This window comes from Amblyomma americanum, chromosome 1 (assembly GCF_052857255.1).
Source record: "Amblyomma americanum isolate KBUSLIRL-KWMA chromosome 1, ASM5285725v1, whole genome shotgun sequence".
Taxonomy (NCBI): Eukaryota; Metazoa; Arthropoda; class Arachnida; order Ixodida; family Ixodidae; genus Amblyomma; species Amblyomma americanum.
The window spans coordinates 201182220-201198897 of NC_135497.1; the positions used below are offsets into that span (position 1 = coordinate 201182220).

Here is a 16678-nt window from a genome sequence, read left to right on the forward strand (position 1 = left end):
TCGCCCCAGACATGTCAGCGAAGATGGTGGTGGGGAATGCAGCGGGCGATGCAGAAGACAGACGTGCAAAGACAGCCAGACGGCTAAGGAGGAGAGGCTGCGCGTGGTGCCCAACGTAACCGCAGTCTTCCCTGCGGTTTGTGCGGTGCTCCACCCCCCCCCCCCCCGGCGCGCTCAGACGAGTTCGTTTGTGCGTATGTGTGTGCAGGCCGACAGGCGACCTTACTAGCAGCGGACACGACGGGCTGCGTAACGGCTCGAGGTGGCGGAGGAGTTTGGCTGGTGGCACCAGACGGGCTGCCAGCAGAGGAGGCGAGACTGACTGCAGAGAAGCGTTGCCCTCCGAGGGACACCTGATCCCCTTCGACCGATCACCAACGAGGCCATCGGCCTTCCCGCCGTAACGGCCGCGGGTTCCTAGAAATTTGGCGGGTGCCCTTGGTCGGCTGTGTGAGCAGCGACGACGAAAAAACCGTTGGGCGAAGATTACCCAGAGAGAGAGAGAGAGAAAAAGGGAATCTCCGGAGAGACGCGGCGGGGGCAGCGGAGACAAAGGAAAGGAGTCGAGCAGAGACTGGTGAGGCGAACAGACGCAAGATCGCGCTGGTCTATAGTCAGCGAAGCCGGACCTCAGGGACCGTAGCAAACTGACCGCCAGCCGAAACGCCCAAGAGTCCTGTGGCCTCGACCCGTAACAGCACCGCCAGCTGAAACGCCCAAGAGTCCTGTGGCCTCGACCCATCACAGCACCGCCAGCCGAGACGCCGGGAAGAGAGGCAGACCACAGGAGAGCCGAAGCAGCCGCGGCCCGCCGACGCGAGACGATTGGAGTGGAGCCCCGATCTACCAAAGCGACAACCAGAGGCTCCTAAAAGCCAGGGGTGAGCGGACCCCCAGTTTCGTCTTCAGGCAGAGAAATAAATAATGTTTTGCGGGTTACCGCCTTGTTGGCTCAATTCTCCTCGCTTCAGCAGGACCCGTAGATAGCAACGAATTAGGTTGCTTTGTGACTGACCCCCCCCCCCCCCCCCCCCCCCCTCGAAAGGCGTGAACGTAACACTGCGCACTACAAAAAGTAAAAAAATCTGCACTGTTTTCAAGGAGTGTCTCTTCGGACGTCTCGGGAGGATATTGTGCATTAATCATAAGCTGATACTTTACCTCAAATAGGGTCTCTTTTATGTGAATGTTTCCTTTCCATCTTGTGGTTCCATGCGTATGAAATTAGTGCCAGCTTTTAGCTGCGCCATTTTTTCAGTGTAGCACAGAGTTAATGTTACCTATTACATGAGCAAGTGCACTTAGCATAATCTGAGATCTGCATTTCAGGTGAACGGGAGGGGGGGCGTATTTGTTGTTGCAGCAGCCGGCGTCATCGCTTGGCTTGAATAAAATACTTTAGGACGGACGTGGTTGCTGCGACGTGCGTCTACTATTTCAATCTCTAGTTTTGCGTCTTTTTCAAATCCCATCTGTCTGCACGTGGAAGTGATAGTGGCCCAGGAACCAGTCGGCAGGCCCGTGCACTTTCCTCCTCCTTCTTCATCAGACCTCAGCAGAAACATCCAGATAACAGGAGCAGCAGCAGCAGCGCCGTAGGCTCGCGTCGGCGTAAATGGCCTCAGCGAGCCGCGCTTCCACTACCCATACTGCCACCTAAAAGGCGTAGATTCGAGTAGCACTGAAACCGGGTGAAAAACGCAGGGTAAGAGAAAGGCTGCCGGTATTTGTTGCAAGCGCATCCTGGAAGGGCAAGGAAAGATGGAGGAGGTGAAAGAAATATGTGCAAAGACAAATAACTACCGGAGGTGGAGGACTATCCCCACACTCCGCAGCCACAGTTTCTCTCTCTAGCAGAGGTGATCGCCGGACGCGTACGTCGCAAGGCGGAGGAGCGTACCACAAGAACACATTTTTTACTGCGCACAGTGTTTTCATAGGTACTGCTGTTCCCACTGTCAGTATCATCAGTCGGACGGGACTTTACTTTCTGCCGGTTTACAACGCGCATAAAAAATGGCCAAGGCTGGCGAATGACATCCGATAGAAATGACATAAAATTTGTGACGTGACCGGGTGTTTGTTATAGCCGGCCCGTAATTATTTACAGATATTCAGCCAATGTGCGGTTCACTGGCACTGCTAAATGGCTGATTTGATGTTAGTGGTTATCACGGGTTAGTGAACTCCGAACGCATATCACTTATTCGACAGGAAACAGCATTCAGCTCACGTTTTTTTTCTATCTGTGGATTTTCACGTGGCCAAAGCAGCACCGTGGTCTATGAAGGAGTCCGGTGTAGAGGAAGCTGGATGAAGTTCGACCGCCTAATGCTTTACACAGCACCGAAATCAGCGCCAGCATTTTCTGAAAAGCTGGTTCAGCCGAGAACCAAACCTGGGACAGTCTTAGCCATCATAGTATTTGTTGTTTCACAAAAAACTGGCATCAGTTTTTTTACCTTTACCACGGACCTTTCACTCCTTCCCGCCGCAGTGGCTTAGTAACTATGGCTTTTGGAGCTGAGCCCAAGGTCGCGGGGTCCAGTACCGGCAACGCGGCTGCATTCCAATGAGGGCGAAAAGATGACCATGTGCTTGTGAACAGTCAGTGCATGCTACAGTCAAGAAGTCGAAAAGAATCGGACCCCACCTCTACGGCGCCTCTCATAGCTCATGCACTGCTTTGGGATGTCATTAATAAGCGCGGAACTCCTAACCGAATGGAAGTACTCAAAGATCGTTCCCATACCAAAAACAGAAAATCCGTCCCTCCTCACGTCATACAGGCCAATTTCTTTACTTTGCACATGTGCTAAATTGCTCGAACATATAATATTCAAACACATATCTGTCTTTCTGAATGACAACGCATTAATTGATACCAGACAACATGGGTTTAGGCGAGGGTTTTCCACCGCAACTCAGCTCATCGAAACAGTTCATGATTTAGCAGCAACTTTAGATAAGCAAAGCCAAGTTGACATAATTTTCCTCGATTTCGAGAAAGCATTTGACCGCGTCTCTCACTCCAAATTACTGCTGAAACTAAGGCCCATACTAAAGAACAACACCTTAATTAACTGGATTCAAGAATACCTCTCTTTACGGAAACAATGTGTTCAAGTCAATGATGCAGCTTCTTCTTCCGCAAGCGTTCACTCAGGCATTCCACAAGGCTCCGTTTTAGGTCCGCTATTCTTTCTGATTTTCATAAATGATATCGTCAGTGACATAAGCGCATCAAGATCAGGCTTTTTGCAGACGAATACGTCCTGTATCATGAAATACGTAATGCGAATGACCAGGCAGTTTTAAACACCTCCCTATCTAAAATACAAACTTGGTGCTCGAATTGGCAGATGACTGTTAATCTTAAAAAGACCGTGACAATGACCGTTACACGCAAAAAGAACCCGTTAACATTTGCTTATAACATTAACAACCAGTGCTTATCTGTCGTTTACAGCTACAAATAATTAGCAGTTATTATTTCATCAGATCTTAGGCGGAATGAACATGTAACACACACCTACAATAGAGCTATGAAGAAACTTGGATTTTTAAGGCGTATGTTAGAGAACGCTTCACCTGAAATTAAAATCTTAGCCTACAAAACATTTATCCGACCCGTCCTAGAGTATGCCGCGATTGTCTGGGATCCACATACGCAATCTAATATTACCAAACTTGAGAAAGTTCAAAGAAAATCAGCTAGGTTCATCTTTAACTGATACAGCTGGCGCACGTCACCATAATTACTCCTAGAAGCTGCAGAACTGGAAAGTCTCACATTGAGACGTTACCGGGATAGGATGAAATTTTTCTATTTACTCTATCATAACCAGTTGGGAATAGACATATACATTCTGCCAGCTAACCGCCGCTCTACGCGCTCATATCACACCAAAAAGTCCTAGATTTTTCGTGCAGGACTAACGCATTTAAAAATCCCTTTTTTCCGCGAACTATTTGCGATTGGAATGCGCTATCCGCCGACATGGTTGACTGCCCAACGGTTTCGTCATTCCTTTTGTGCACTTGCGCATAAATCCTGAGTGACATGTGCCTCCCCCCCCCCCCCAAAAAAAAAAATGAAATTCGTGTTGTAAATAGTATCTTGTGTGTTTGTTTTTGTTCTCATTTATTATTCAGCGTCCTGTATCTTGTTTGCTGACTTTGATGTTTTTGAATTTGTTGATTTGTGTTGTCCACTCCTGCCCAAGGCCTGATAATAAGGCTGGCAGTACCTGTAAAATAAATAAATAAATAAACCCCGCATACCATACCATACCATACCATACCATACCATACCATACCATACCATACCATACCATACGACACCATACCGCTTTTCACTTCGTTATATTCGGGTTAACTAAGATTAATGTTCTGTACGGCGCGTTCCTATTTGCTGAGAATGGGGGAACAGGTATTCGGATGTGCGCTCTGTCAAAGATGATTCTCGTCTTTTCAACGGGGGGACAGTATCGCCTTGCGTGCAAGCACGCCTGTACTACAGGCAAACCAGCGGCGTTTCAGTGGCTTCGGCGCTCAGCTGCTAACCACGAGAAAGTTCTTCTTCAGCTTCCTTATGATGTTGGATTAACAGTATCACGAACGCTGATTTTCTTCAGCTACGCGATGATTTTAACATTAGAAAGCAGGTATATTAGAGCTGCTGGAAAAAAAGTTTCAGAATAGAGAAGTGGTTTTACTGCTGAGAACATCAGGCCGCGACAGTCATGCAGCTTGCGAGGCCAGCGGCATGTGGAAAAATTGCGCGATACACTCAAAAATTTCCTTTCACCCTATACAGCGCAACGCAGGCGGCGGAACGCGGAGCCATCAGTACTTCGAGTTCACATAATGCGAAGCCTCAGTTTGTCTTCAGTCGACGGCGCAGAAATCGACGCATGACTCACGCCTCACAAGCAAGGAATGGAGCGTACTAAGCGCGCTTCTATTTTCAGCATAGGTGGCATGACAACGGGTCAAAATTGCGAGAATTTCACTGTAGCTTTTATAACTGCGAGAGTACGGTGCTGGGCAAGCTGATTCATCATTACCTGCGCTAAAATAGACAGGGCGCAGAGAGAGAAAAAAAAGACATCAGCCGTAAACGGTGCTTTCTTTAGCATTAAGCTCTTCTGCGAAAAGCGGACCCGGAGTAGGCCCCAAACGCCACCTTAGATTTACTGTCTTGCTAATTCCACATCCTGACCGAACACCTCTGCCGCTGAGCCGCAGTTCACTGCCTAATGGCGGCCGCACTATTAGCCCCTCTTCACCTGGCCGTGATTCCAGCGGGGCCACCCATGGGGTCATCAAGTATGAATACACGCTTGCACATGCACGCCCATTCGTTATGTCTGGCCTTCACAGAATGCGGTGTTTACTAAGTAGAGGGGTCCGTCTGTCATGTTCGAGAAATGCCACCGCATATCTGGCACCTTTCCCGGAAATGTCTGGCACGCTTCGGCTACCTTTTGTTTCACCCAAAAGTAGACTGATTCAGGACCTTATTGGCACAGAAAACTAACCTCTTCACCAGCAAAGCCTTCAATCTTTGCAACTTCATTGAAAAAAAAAAAGAACAGGAACATTGTCTAATTACACAGCGGGCGGTCAGATGAAATCGGCCAGTTCAAGCGAAAGCGAAGCCGCCGAGCAGGCTTTGCTTTAAAGAAATTCTTTAAGTTTGCTTTAAAGACATCCCTTTAAAGAAATTCTCCTTTAATTGCAGGCAACTTTTGTACGCGTGTTGCTGTTATACTTATGCTCGTGAAACTATAAATACGATATTTCAGCTTAAATTTTGGTATCAACTTTACCAAGAGGTCTCACATAGCTCGAGTATGTCAAAATCCAATGGTCCAGTGATCTCTCCGGTTGGTCATTGGTAGAGTCCAATGGTACAGTGGAATCTCGTCAACTCGAACCCGCTTAGTTCGAACCTCTCGTTTATTCGAACTGACGCTTTGGTGCCATTAACATTAGGTGTATTATAATGACTCCTCTCAATTCGAACAAATTTTCGGTCCCGTAAGTATCGAGTTTCTGAAATACAACTGTATTCACTTACGGACACTGTGAAGTGCGACGGCAATTTGAGCGAATTATATTCGACGTTCTTTACGGGGAAAAGAAAAGTGTGCTGTATGATCTCAGCCTGCCCGGGGGCTCTGATGCAAACCCTTAGGAGTGCGAATATTAGTAATGGAAACGATTGCTTTCAGGCCTCTTTGAACGAGTCGATATGAGGATAAGGGCGCTGTATTTCACTGTCTCAGGGCTTAGGCTCCACCAACTGTCGCCGTGGTGCTCTACTAGCAAACGCCAGGGAGTGCGTAACAACCACGTGCCGTCATACTCATAAAATACCTTCTAATGCGTTTGGTATTAAATTTCTACCTACAAAATATATATTGCAGCCTCCTTGTGAAACAATGAATCTGAATTCCAACGAACGGCTCTTAGCTTTGGCATGCATCGGCGCACATAATATAAATACGCATTTATACACGCGATTCTACTCAGGTTCTGTATTTTTCGTGCATTCTAGCGGTTTGGATTTGTGTATGTTTTATGATGTGGTCGCAGGTTCTTGTAGCTGAAACGTGTAATGCGCTTCTGTGACACAATCTACCGGCCTGAATTTTGTTCACACCTATTAAGGATTTTTTCCTTGCTGATCCAGACTACCCTCCTAACCCTCGGCTTTGACAGGACTTATATATGCTGTATTCTTTAAGTTATGCTCCCAATAGACCTTGTTAGCACCGTTTCTCTAGTTCCTTTGCTGCTTTCTGTGGCTGGCTTTGAGAGAAAAGAAATATTTTGTTAATGCAGCCACAACAACACGCTACGTATAAAGTGCACAAAACTCATTCTTTTAATGAGAAAAAAGTTTGAAAGAGGCGAAGAATGCGTTCTGCAGATGTGTAAGCAAGCGGTGATTTTCGGGACTCACAACTGTGCACATTGCTACGCTTCACGCAATCATTTGCGGCGCTGGGGTTCAGTTGCCCAAATTCGGAGCTACACGCCCGTATAGTTATGTTCCCGCAAAGGCTGAAGTGATGTTAACTGGGCAGGAGTTGTATAAATAGATCCCAAAATATTTAAAGGGCTGTTGCTGATGCCTATAGTATTTCTTGCAGCGCAAGCACTATTGTATCGTCGCAGTGCTGTCGCAAAGAAATTTATCGCTTTGGGCTGACAGCAGAATAGCGTTATCAATGTTTTCAGTTTTAAGGCTCCATCCTAGGGGGCAACGGGGCCACTGATGGAAGCTGTGCCTATTACACTGAGACGAGCACTGGGCGACTAAAATCTGTGTACAGAATGACTGGAATCGCTACTGTTTGACGTGCCATAGCACTCGCCCGCTGTTCATGTGCCTTAGCGACAAGTTTGGCCGCCTTGGCCGCACTGTCACCTTCGTGTGCGGCAACATAACGATGCCATAGCCGAGTCTTTGTATCTCCTGACTCAACCGGCTCAATTGCACAGCTACTGCGGCAGCACTACTGGCTCCCAGCGTTTCGAATCCAAAATGAACGGATGGAAGATGAGTCCATAGTAAAGAGAGGTTGGTCAGATGAGAAAGACGACGATATACAAGTAGAACGACAGGCAACTAGTTAGTACACACCGCGCGAGAAGTTGCGGTGATGCCCGGGTAGTTCACGGCATCCGAGAACGAGACTGTTCTGTGGCGCTGCCGCTGGACGGAATTCCGCTTAAACCTGAAGTTTCGTCGAACGAGAGCTCCACTTCTCGCGTACAATCCTTGATGGTCATGTTGCGGCGAAGATGCGACCTTGAAGCGGCCTGAATTATTAAAAAAAAAACAGAAGACAACTGTTGTGTAGGTGAGAATCACACCCGGGCCTCCGGAATGCGAGACGGGGACGCTTCCACTCCGCCTCGACTGCTCTTTTTTTTTCTTTATTGCATGGAAATAGGGCCGAAAAGAAAAGTCTAAGCATGCTTACGCCACAAAACACCGGGCCACCTTACCCCTACATGACCCCTCCTACCAAAACGTCAAAAGTCTAGGAGGCACACACATGCGTCCAGATAGGGGAGCCAGCTAGGCGGCTCTTGGTGGGCAGCATATACTCCCCGCACCAGAGCGCATTGTTCACGAAACAAAAATTTCGACGACCGTGGTGATTCGGCGTGGCGGTCCATCATGCAGCTCTTCCAGAGACTAAAAAGTTGCAGCAACATAAACAGATCATATGGCACAACACTGTTTTTCTCCACAGGCTAAAAACGGATACTGTAGGGTGTGATGTCAATGTCCCTCTTAATTGTTCGTTGTAAAATGTCCCAGAAGAATATAGCACCAATGCACCGAAAAAAACAATGGTCAATTGTCTCTGGTGGATTGCACAGGCGGCAATTCACCGTCCATGGCGCAAGCATCTCCTTAGCATGAAGCCATGCCTTCACAGGCAGCGTGAATGTGTGCAGTTTAAAGAAGAATGTTTTTGCGGCAGAAGAATTGCACATTCGCCTAACACGTTTTAAAATACTGGTGTCAAGGAACTCCAGAAAAGGTTACCGAAACAGTGGTACAAAGAACAAATACTCTGTAAGTGCCTGAGTCATTTGCCTTATGGAGAGGCTATAGAGGTAGTCTAATGAAAAGCGCAGTGGAAAATTGGAGGTGCTAGCAAATTCCTTAAGCAATCCCCATAAAGGCCCGTCACGAGTGTGTACCATCGGTGCGAATAGGAAAGGCAAATGAGCACTGAGACGCCTAATAAGCGCAGCTACTAAAAAAGGGTGGGTTGACGATTTGAAAAAGAAAATCCGCGAAACAAGCTGACCCACTAATAAGTGAACAAGACCGATTCCACGAGACTCTAGAGAAAGAAATAGGTTATCGCGACGCATGGGTTCCCATTGGGAACGCCATACGAGTGTAGCAAATATTCTGTGCATAACTTGCACTTTCTTCCTCGCACAGTGGAGAACCTGCAATACATAGGCAAGTTTCGCAAATAAAAATATGTTACAGACTTGAGCCCGAGCAAACATTGACAGTTCCATACCCATTAAAGTCTGGGTTTGTCGCCTCATGGAGACTATCTGTGAATTCCAGTAGGCGCCAATGTTGCGAATTTAGTGCAGAGGAACCCATACGTAGTGCGGAGTCCCGCAGCCCCAGCTTATGCCACCATAATGACTTGAGGTTGTACCCTAATTGCCCAACCAAAACCCCTTGGATTTATCTAGATTAAGAGCCGCACCTGATACCTCACAAAACTGTTCAGTCAAATGCAATGCCTTAAGCACACTCTTTTTGTCAGAGCAACAGAGGGCGACATCTTCTGCTTAGGCTAAAATCTTAACTTCACACTGCGCCAGGGAGAAACCACGGATAGATGTGCAGTTATTAATACTGAGGAAAAGGGGTTCAAGATATAGGGCAAACAACAAAGGCGATAATGGACAGCCTTGGCGAACAGATAATTTAAATGGAAAAGGTTTGGTCAGCTCTTGGTTAACAATTAGCCTTGTATAAGACATAAGACTCCTTATAGCACAGTCTTATGCCCCTAAGCAAAACAGCTCCAATATTTGCATGCTCTAAGGCCGCAAACAAGAAATCGTGACGAACTTTATCAAAGGCCTTGGCAAGGTCAGTCTGAATTAGAGTTACTTGTTCGATCTCATCTGATACTGTCTCCACTAGTGAACGTGCAATATGAATATGGATTTGGATGCTGCGGCCTCTGATACCGCAGGCCTGATGCGTGCCTATTAAGTGAGCGACAACTACAGTATTTCCCGCTCAAATTAATCCAAACGCCAGAATATTTAATCTGAGTCCCACTCAATTTAATCCAGGTGCCGCAGAAATTAATCCAAGCGCCAAAGCATTTAATCCAAACGCCAGCGAATTTAATCCTCATGCATTCTCACACTAGACCACTCAAACTTAAAACGCGGTCTACAATTTCCAGGCGCGTTATCGATGAGTTGTTAATGATGAAGAATTAGACACCTAATGAGCAAGTAATAATAACAAGTTTTTTTAATGATAGCAAATAAGGGCGAACATAACAAATAAATGCTTCGCGCTCACCCTGTACTTCGGTGTATGTGGTGGGTGGTATAAATACCCGGCCCTTGTTTGTTATGATTAAAAAAGTTGTTATTATTACTAGCTCATTGGGTGTCTAATGCTTCGTCAGTAACAACTCATCGAAAACGCTTCTGGGATTTGAAGACCGCGTTTTAAGATTGAGCGGTCTAGTGTGAGAATGCATGAGGATTAAATTCGCTGGCGTTTGGATTAAATGATTTGGCGTTTCAATTAATTTCTGTGGCACCTGAATTAAATTTATAGGCACTCAGATTAAATATTATGGCATTTGGATTAAATTGAGCGGGAAATACTGTAGCTGTAGACGATTGCAAAGAACCTTGCGAAAAGTTTGTAATCTACATTACAGAGGGAAATTGAACGATATCCCTCAACTGTTTTCAACCGATTTGAATCTGTGCTTTTTGGAATTAATATAGTATGCCCAGAATAGAAAGTGGGGGGGGGGGGGGGGGGAGGAAATCAACATCGTAAGAAGCCCGGAAAACCTCCATCAAGACAGGTGCTAGGCAAGTGGAAAATGTTTTATAGAACTCGCTAGTAATGCCATCTGGCCCAGGAGATTTCTGAGCCGTCAGGTCAGAAATGAGAGATTTAATTTCGTTCAAAGTGATAGGCCCCTCTACTACAGCACGTTGCTCATCGTCAAGTCGGGACAAGGCTTCGAATAAGTGACTGTAATCTGATGTCACATTTGTGCCCGCACAACCACCAAACAGCTTCCGATAATAGTCAAAGAAAGCCTCAATAATACCGCGACTGCCGCCACGACTGCTCGACTAGTGGCAGTGAATGAAGACGCGTCTAGTGAATGCACAGATGTCTTAGAAACGTACCTTCGAGTTGTGTACAGAGGCGTTCATTAATAATTTAATTATGAGCGTGTAAATTGCAGATGTTCTAATTAAGTGAGTAGCGAAGTTGTCCGGAACGCACTCAAAGTTACAGACACCAAGCCGCGTATAGTTGCCCGATACACCACACCACAGCTTTCGCTCTCTAACCAGGTTCAACAGTAGTTAAACCACAGGTAATTTTTTTGTACTGGCTTCCGGAAATTTTAGGAAGTTTTCGGAATTCAACTTCAAGTTCGGCCTCAGGATCGCTGCGATTTCCGGACGAAGTGTGCCTGAATTCGCTGACAATAGGAGCTAAAACCATTTCATGCTTTAAAAAATCCCAGAAGATGGAATGTGGTCCGCGTGTACGCAGGCTGAGTTGCGCTATTTTTTTCGCTGTCCCAAAGCTAGCGGATCCTCATTTCAGGGCTCTCTGCTGCGTTTCTCGCGGACCATATAATGTGTCCGAGGCAGCAGGAGTTCCTTAAGAGCTCACCCGCTCGGTTCAGTGATTGCTCTGGTCGTGCGCGCAGTGGCTGACGTGCTTTCGACAAAGAATTCGTTCGGCTGGACAGGCGGAAACCACAGCTGCGCCGCAGCAGTTCGAAGGCATCCTCGCATTATGACGTCCCTCGTGGCCTTTTATTGGAAGGCAAGCTGAGTGCGTACATTGCTGCATCCTCCTCGCCGGCTGGCAGACAGGAAAATGCTTTGTGCGTTTACTTCTCTGACGCACGGAAAACGACAACGTTGTTTCGCGTTGTACCTTCCTTCGCTGAAAAGTATAGTTTTCATCCACGTACAATTCAGATTTTTCCGGCATGCTTGCTCCTAAATTCTTGCACAGCCTTGTGACAATTGCTGGAACTGTTAAAAAAACAAAGAAAAACAAAATGAGCCGCCATTTTTGCTGCATTGTGTAAGATGGCGGCATTGCCGAAAAAGAAAACTGGTGTTTTTATTGTTGTTCTCCCCATGCTTTTCTTTTTGAGCTCGACGCTAATCGGTGCGCGCACTTGGCTCCGCCGAGGGACGACAATGCGGGTGAGGCAGCGTTCTTCTTTGCGTTTCCGGAGAGAGCGAAGCTGTGTAATGGAAAACCGGACATATTTGAAAGCCTGTTTGGTTTGAAAGACGATAGGCTGTTGGAGAAAAGTGCAGAAAACAATGAAAGGAAGAGAATGTGCATTGGGTGAAAATAGGGTGCGATACAAAAACAATCTCAAGTTTCTCAAGTAGCTTGCCTTGCAGCAGGCCAAGTTCCATTCATGGCGCTGCTGCGAACGACAGGGTTGGGAATCTAACAGATATTTTTCTGTGTCGATGGTGTTTACTTAAGCGTCTCCGTTCTAAAATCTTAACACGTTTCCTCGTCCATGCGCAGGGAGTTTCAGCTAAGTACGACCGAACTTAAAAGGAAACCAACGCGCCCTGCAAATATTCAACACGGTAAGGGGTACAGATCCATGTCTTGACCAAGTTAGCGTATTTTTAAGTGCGCTAATTCGCTAATTAATAGAGAAAAATTATATAGCTCATTATTTTGAAAGGCCTTCCTTATTTACGTTATACATGTGGCTCGAAGTAATATTTCACCTGAACGCAGCACAGCTGCATTAGTCAAATGCAGGGCTCACACTTGCACGCAGCAGAGGAAATACATAAGCTTAGGCGCGCTTACGTTAGACATTTACGGTGACGTGTAGTGAGAAAGCGGAACTTTTATTTTTATTTATTTCTACATGTTGCAGCGCACAGACTAAGCACGAGAAAAAAAGATACTAAAACAAAAAAAGAGAACAAGCAACAGCAACCCGAACTCTGTATGATAAAAGCTAATTTAAAAACAAAAATAAAGAACAGCAATACGATATGCGCACACTACATGTAATGTAAAAACACATTTTTCAAATGTAACGGCATCACGGGCTGAAAATATGTCTGCGGCAGTACATTCAGCGCGCGATTGTTCGTGGAAAACGAGTATTTTCTGCCCTGGGGCGCTCAGAGTACGGGGAAAGGTTATGAGTGTGGGCTATAGCCAGTCTGTCGAGGTGACCGAGAATTAAGAAGGGGGGCAGAACTTTGAAGTGTTGTGAATACAGGGAGCTAAGAAATTTCGGTTTCTAAAGTGGTCTCTTTTTTGCCAAAGTCCATATGTTGTATCCAGTCATGAGAAGAAATGGAGAGAAAAAGCAGTCGTAAGCATTGAAGATCACGCGAACGGTTTTTCTGTGGTCTATTTCACGTCTCCTAACATCGAATCTCATACCACACAAGCATATTCCTAGCTCCGGTAGAATAAGTGATCTGAAGGGAAAAAGTTTGAGTTCAGACGGAGCTTTCGTTTCTAACTTAAGGCCAGGACCCCTGGAGGCAGGTTTCAGGAGTTACCTTTAAGGTTACAAGAATGTAGCCTTAAAGGTAAAAATTCCCCCCGTGATTAGCGTGTTTTAGGCGTGTGACGCATTGAATTTTGAAAGCTGCATGAAACCTGTATTACGTTATGTGTTCTAATAAAGAAGATCTAATCACTATTTCTGGGCAATGCGCGGTAGATTGATTGTCTTATCAAGAGTTACGAATTTATCCTGATGATATGTAGTCGCTATGCCTCCGTATAGTAGTTATAATTCTATCACCAAATGCAACGTAAAATATTGTATAATTTAATTTTCCTTTCAACCAGAGTGAAACGACATGTGCTGCTCTGAAAAATATAGACACTTATTCAAAAATTGTAGAGATGAGCGCGAGAAAAATTTTCATTACTTAGTCAAACAATTTACTTGCACCACACTATCAGTCATAGAAAATTCTCGGGTCCGGAGATACACACAATTTTGACTTGTCTCAAACAAGTCATTCGCAGCCACATCTTTAGTCCTTTTTAACATTTTAATGCTAGCAACCAGCGGCTTGCATTAATGCTGTTCGAAGTTTCTAGGAAAATGCACCGATGCTTCACTCCTGATCAAATAATAATTATCATGGCCCTTATATTCAACTTCTTCGTGGTTCGACCGATATAATGTCGGGAGGAAAAGCGATGCACACCCCATACTGCTGCGCGGCTTGCTGCTTTTGAGACGCCTTTGTCTGTTTTTTTTCTTCATAATAGGAGCGTCACAGATCGAAACGAGTAAACTGATATGCCTCCAGATTAAAACGGTCACATATCCATCGCCGATCCCGACAGCATGCGCTACCGGAAGGGGGCGCTGCAATGAACTCTAACCGATGCTAGAGTGGTACACACCACTGTTGCTCCCGACTGTACTTCCTGCCCCCACGATAGGGAGTTTCATAAACAACGCCTATAGCTCAAGACACGAAATGCACCAATGGTCTGACTTACTTCGTTTTAGCGGCAACTCAAGTAGGCGGGAGTGGGGGGGGGGGGGGGGCTTTATGTGTGGCAGGCGGCGTCTCTGCGGTATCAGCTTCGCGCAGTCTGTGGTAATGAGAGTTTATTGTACCGGGGTTGCGACACTCTCATTAGAACGTTTGTCTCGAACTCTGGCGCTCTGGTCGGGCAAAATTTAGGGAATTAACAGACTGCAACGCCTCCTGGAAGGTTCAGATGTACTGCTCAGTGTGGTTTAGGTACAGATGCGAGTGGAGAAATAAAAATGGCTGGCGGTTTAGCTTTGCTAAGCACGAAATATTGTGCGGAAGCACGGTTTTTTCTAGGTGGACGCAACCGCCACGTACCTGAAAGCAAAATTGAGGCGTCCACTGACCCAAGGAGCCAGTTATGCGCCTTTCCTTTCCTCAAGTAAGTAAGTAAATACTTTATTTGCCGGAAGCAATGCAGATAATCCCTGCGGGTGGCGTAAGGCTAAAGGCTCGGAAGCCTGACGAGGCCTTAGCCCCCACACATTTGTTACAGCCTGCTGCAGCAGAATAACATTTTCTTTAGTTCAAACACTTACGCGGTTACAATAGCACAAACATATTTCCGCACTTTCAAATACAGCACAAGGAGTGCAGCCAATACACAGTACAATACAGCAATACAACACAAATACACTTTGGAGGTTTTGTTAGGGAAAGAAGGTACAGATACACCCATCTACAACCGAATTGAACACTTGACAGAATCCAAGCCAAGAAACTGAAAAGACGTTAATGAAAGTTTGTAATAATGCCATCAGGTAGAATTGAGCCATATCTTATATTGTGTAGCGCAAAAAGAGAGAATGTGAGTTACGGACTGCATGATAGTCATGTATAAAGGTTTAGTGGTGCTTGTATTTTGTTCATGGCTCTAAGAAGAAAAATGTCAACGTAGTCTACATTGTTGTCAACGCCAAAGCCAATGAACCCATAGAACGCCGGCGGCCTATTGCTCCAGTGCCGCGTTTCCACCACAACGTTGTCAACGCCAACGCATGCAGCGCACGTCTCTCTTGTCACTACCGCCACTTAGCTCAAAGCACGAGGGAGGTGTCCACTGACCCGTGAAGCCAGTTATGTGCTTTTCCTTTCCTTTCGTGGCTATCTCAGAGGTTGCACGTCCACCTGCGGATTTTGCGGGGTAGGAGGCTAATAGTGCTGTTTGCGCACGGATGGGAGTTGATAAAGACGACGACGTGTATTGCACGGCGCGAGAGTGTGGCAGTTAAACACGAGGCGTGATCGGTTGCGGGGAGAGTATATTGCGCTCGTGCAGTGGCCAGCGAAGCTGATCTGGTCGCGCCGCCGAAACCCAGTCGCGGCAATATTTATTTTATTTCTGTAGGTATCTCAGAAGCTTCACGTCCACCTTTGTATCTTGCGGGGTAGGAAGCTAATAGTGCTAGGAAGCCGATGTAGAAAAAAAAGACACAAAAGATGAGCAAAAAGTACGAGTCGTAAAATATGGTATACCAAGAACAGTTTGTTGCGAAACGCGCTGCGCTGGATGAATTGCGTGAAAACCGTAAAAACAGCAACAGACAAACATTTCACTCATGGCACTTGATCTTATTTTCAGCTGGACAAGTTCCCAAACAAAGTACCTAGAAACGTACACATGTGGCCGCATTACTGGGTAGCAAGGTCTAATCTCTTCCCGCCTCCTTTCCGAGTAGACTGTCTTGGACACTTGGCCGTAAGTCAGGCAAGGCTGATGAGCGAGGAATGCTGCACTCTAGTTTCCATATAAGAGGCCTAGTCGCTCGACCCTGAAGCATGCGAGCGTGTTGTGCGCGTGCAGGCGTGTATTACGCAAATGACGTTTGTTTGCTTGTGTGTGCGTGGAAATGTGCATTTTCTTGGATGTGCGTGACATGATGTGTGCTCCAACTTGTTCTCGTACACTTGTTTGTTACGTCTTCAACACTACGCAAGGGACGTGTCTGCTAGCATGTGTGCGCGCGCGTAGACATGTGCATCAGCTTGGTTATGCATGATGTGCGTGTACACGAGCGTGTTGCGCGCACATTTAACGCCGCGTGAACATGTGTGCCATCCTGTGTGCGTGTGGACACGTGCATCATCTCGGACACGGCTAGGAGCTCATTGCATTATGTAACATCATCACATTCCATTTAAACTCCTTCCTCTTCTTGTTCTTTCTTTCTCTTTCCGCTGCTGTGGAGCAGTTGACCGCAGCCAAATTTTTCCGGCCTACCTCAGCAACCTTCCTATATATCATTAAAGCCGCATCTCTCCCGCTAGGGTCTTATCTCGAGCGGTTTGTGCAAAGCATAAAAATTTGAGTCATTCT

General features: G+C 46.3%; 1 protein-coding gene and 1 pseudogene across 2 annotated transcripts in view; both read right to left on the reverse strand.

Moving 5' to 3' along the window:
• Positions 1–16678, reverse strand: part of LOC144094592 (ornithine decarboxylase-like) — a 94899-nt gene that overhangs the window by 67011 nt on the left and 11210 nt on the right. The window contains exons 1-2 of one of the 2 annotated variants that reach the window (XM_077628512.1): positions 11462–11598; positions 7658–7836 (exon numbers count right to left, since the gene is read on the reverse strand). The exons of the other annotated variant lie outside the window; for it this stretch is intronic. The gene's annotated coding sequence lies outside the window, so the exon portion shown is untranslated. Of the gene's footprint in view, positions 1–7657; positions 7837–11461; positions 11599–16678 lie in introns of those variants that run through there. 2 annotated transcript variants of the gene reach the window in all.
• Positions 8053–9066, reverse strand: LOC144115420 (uncharacterized; annotated as a pseudogene).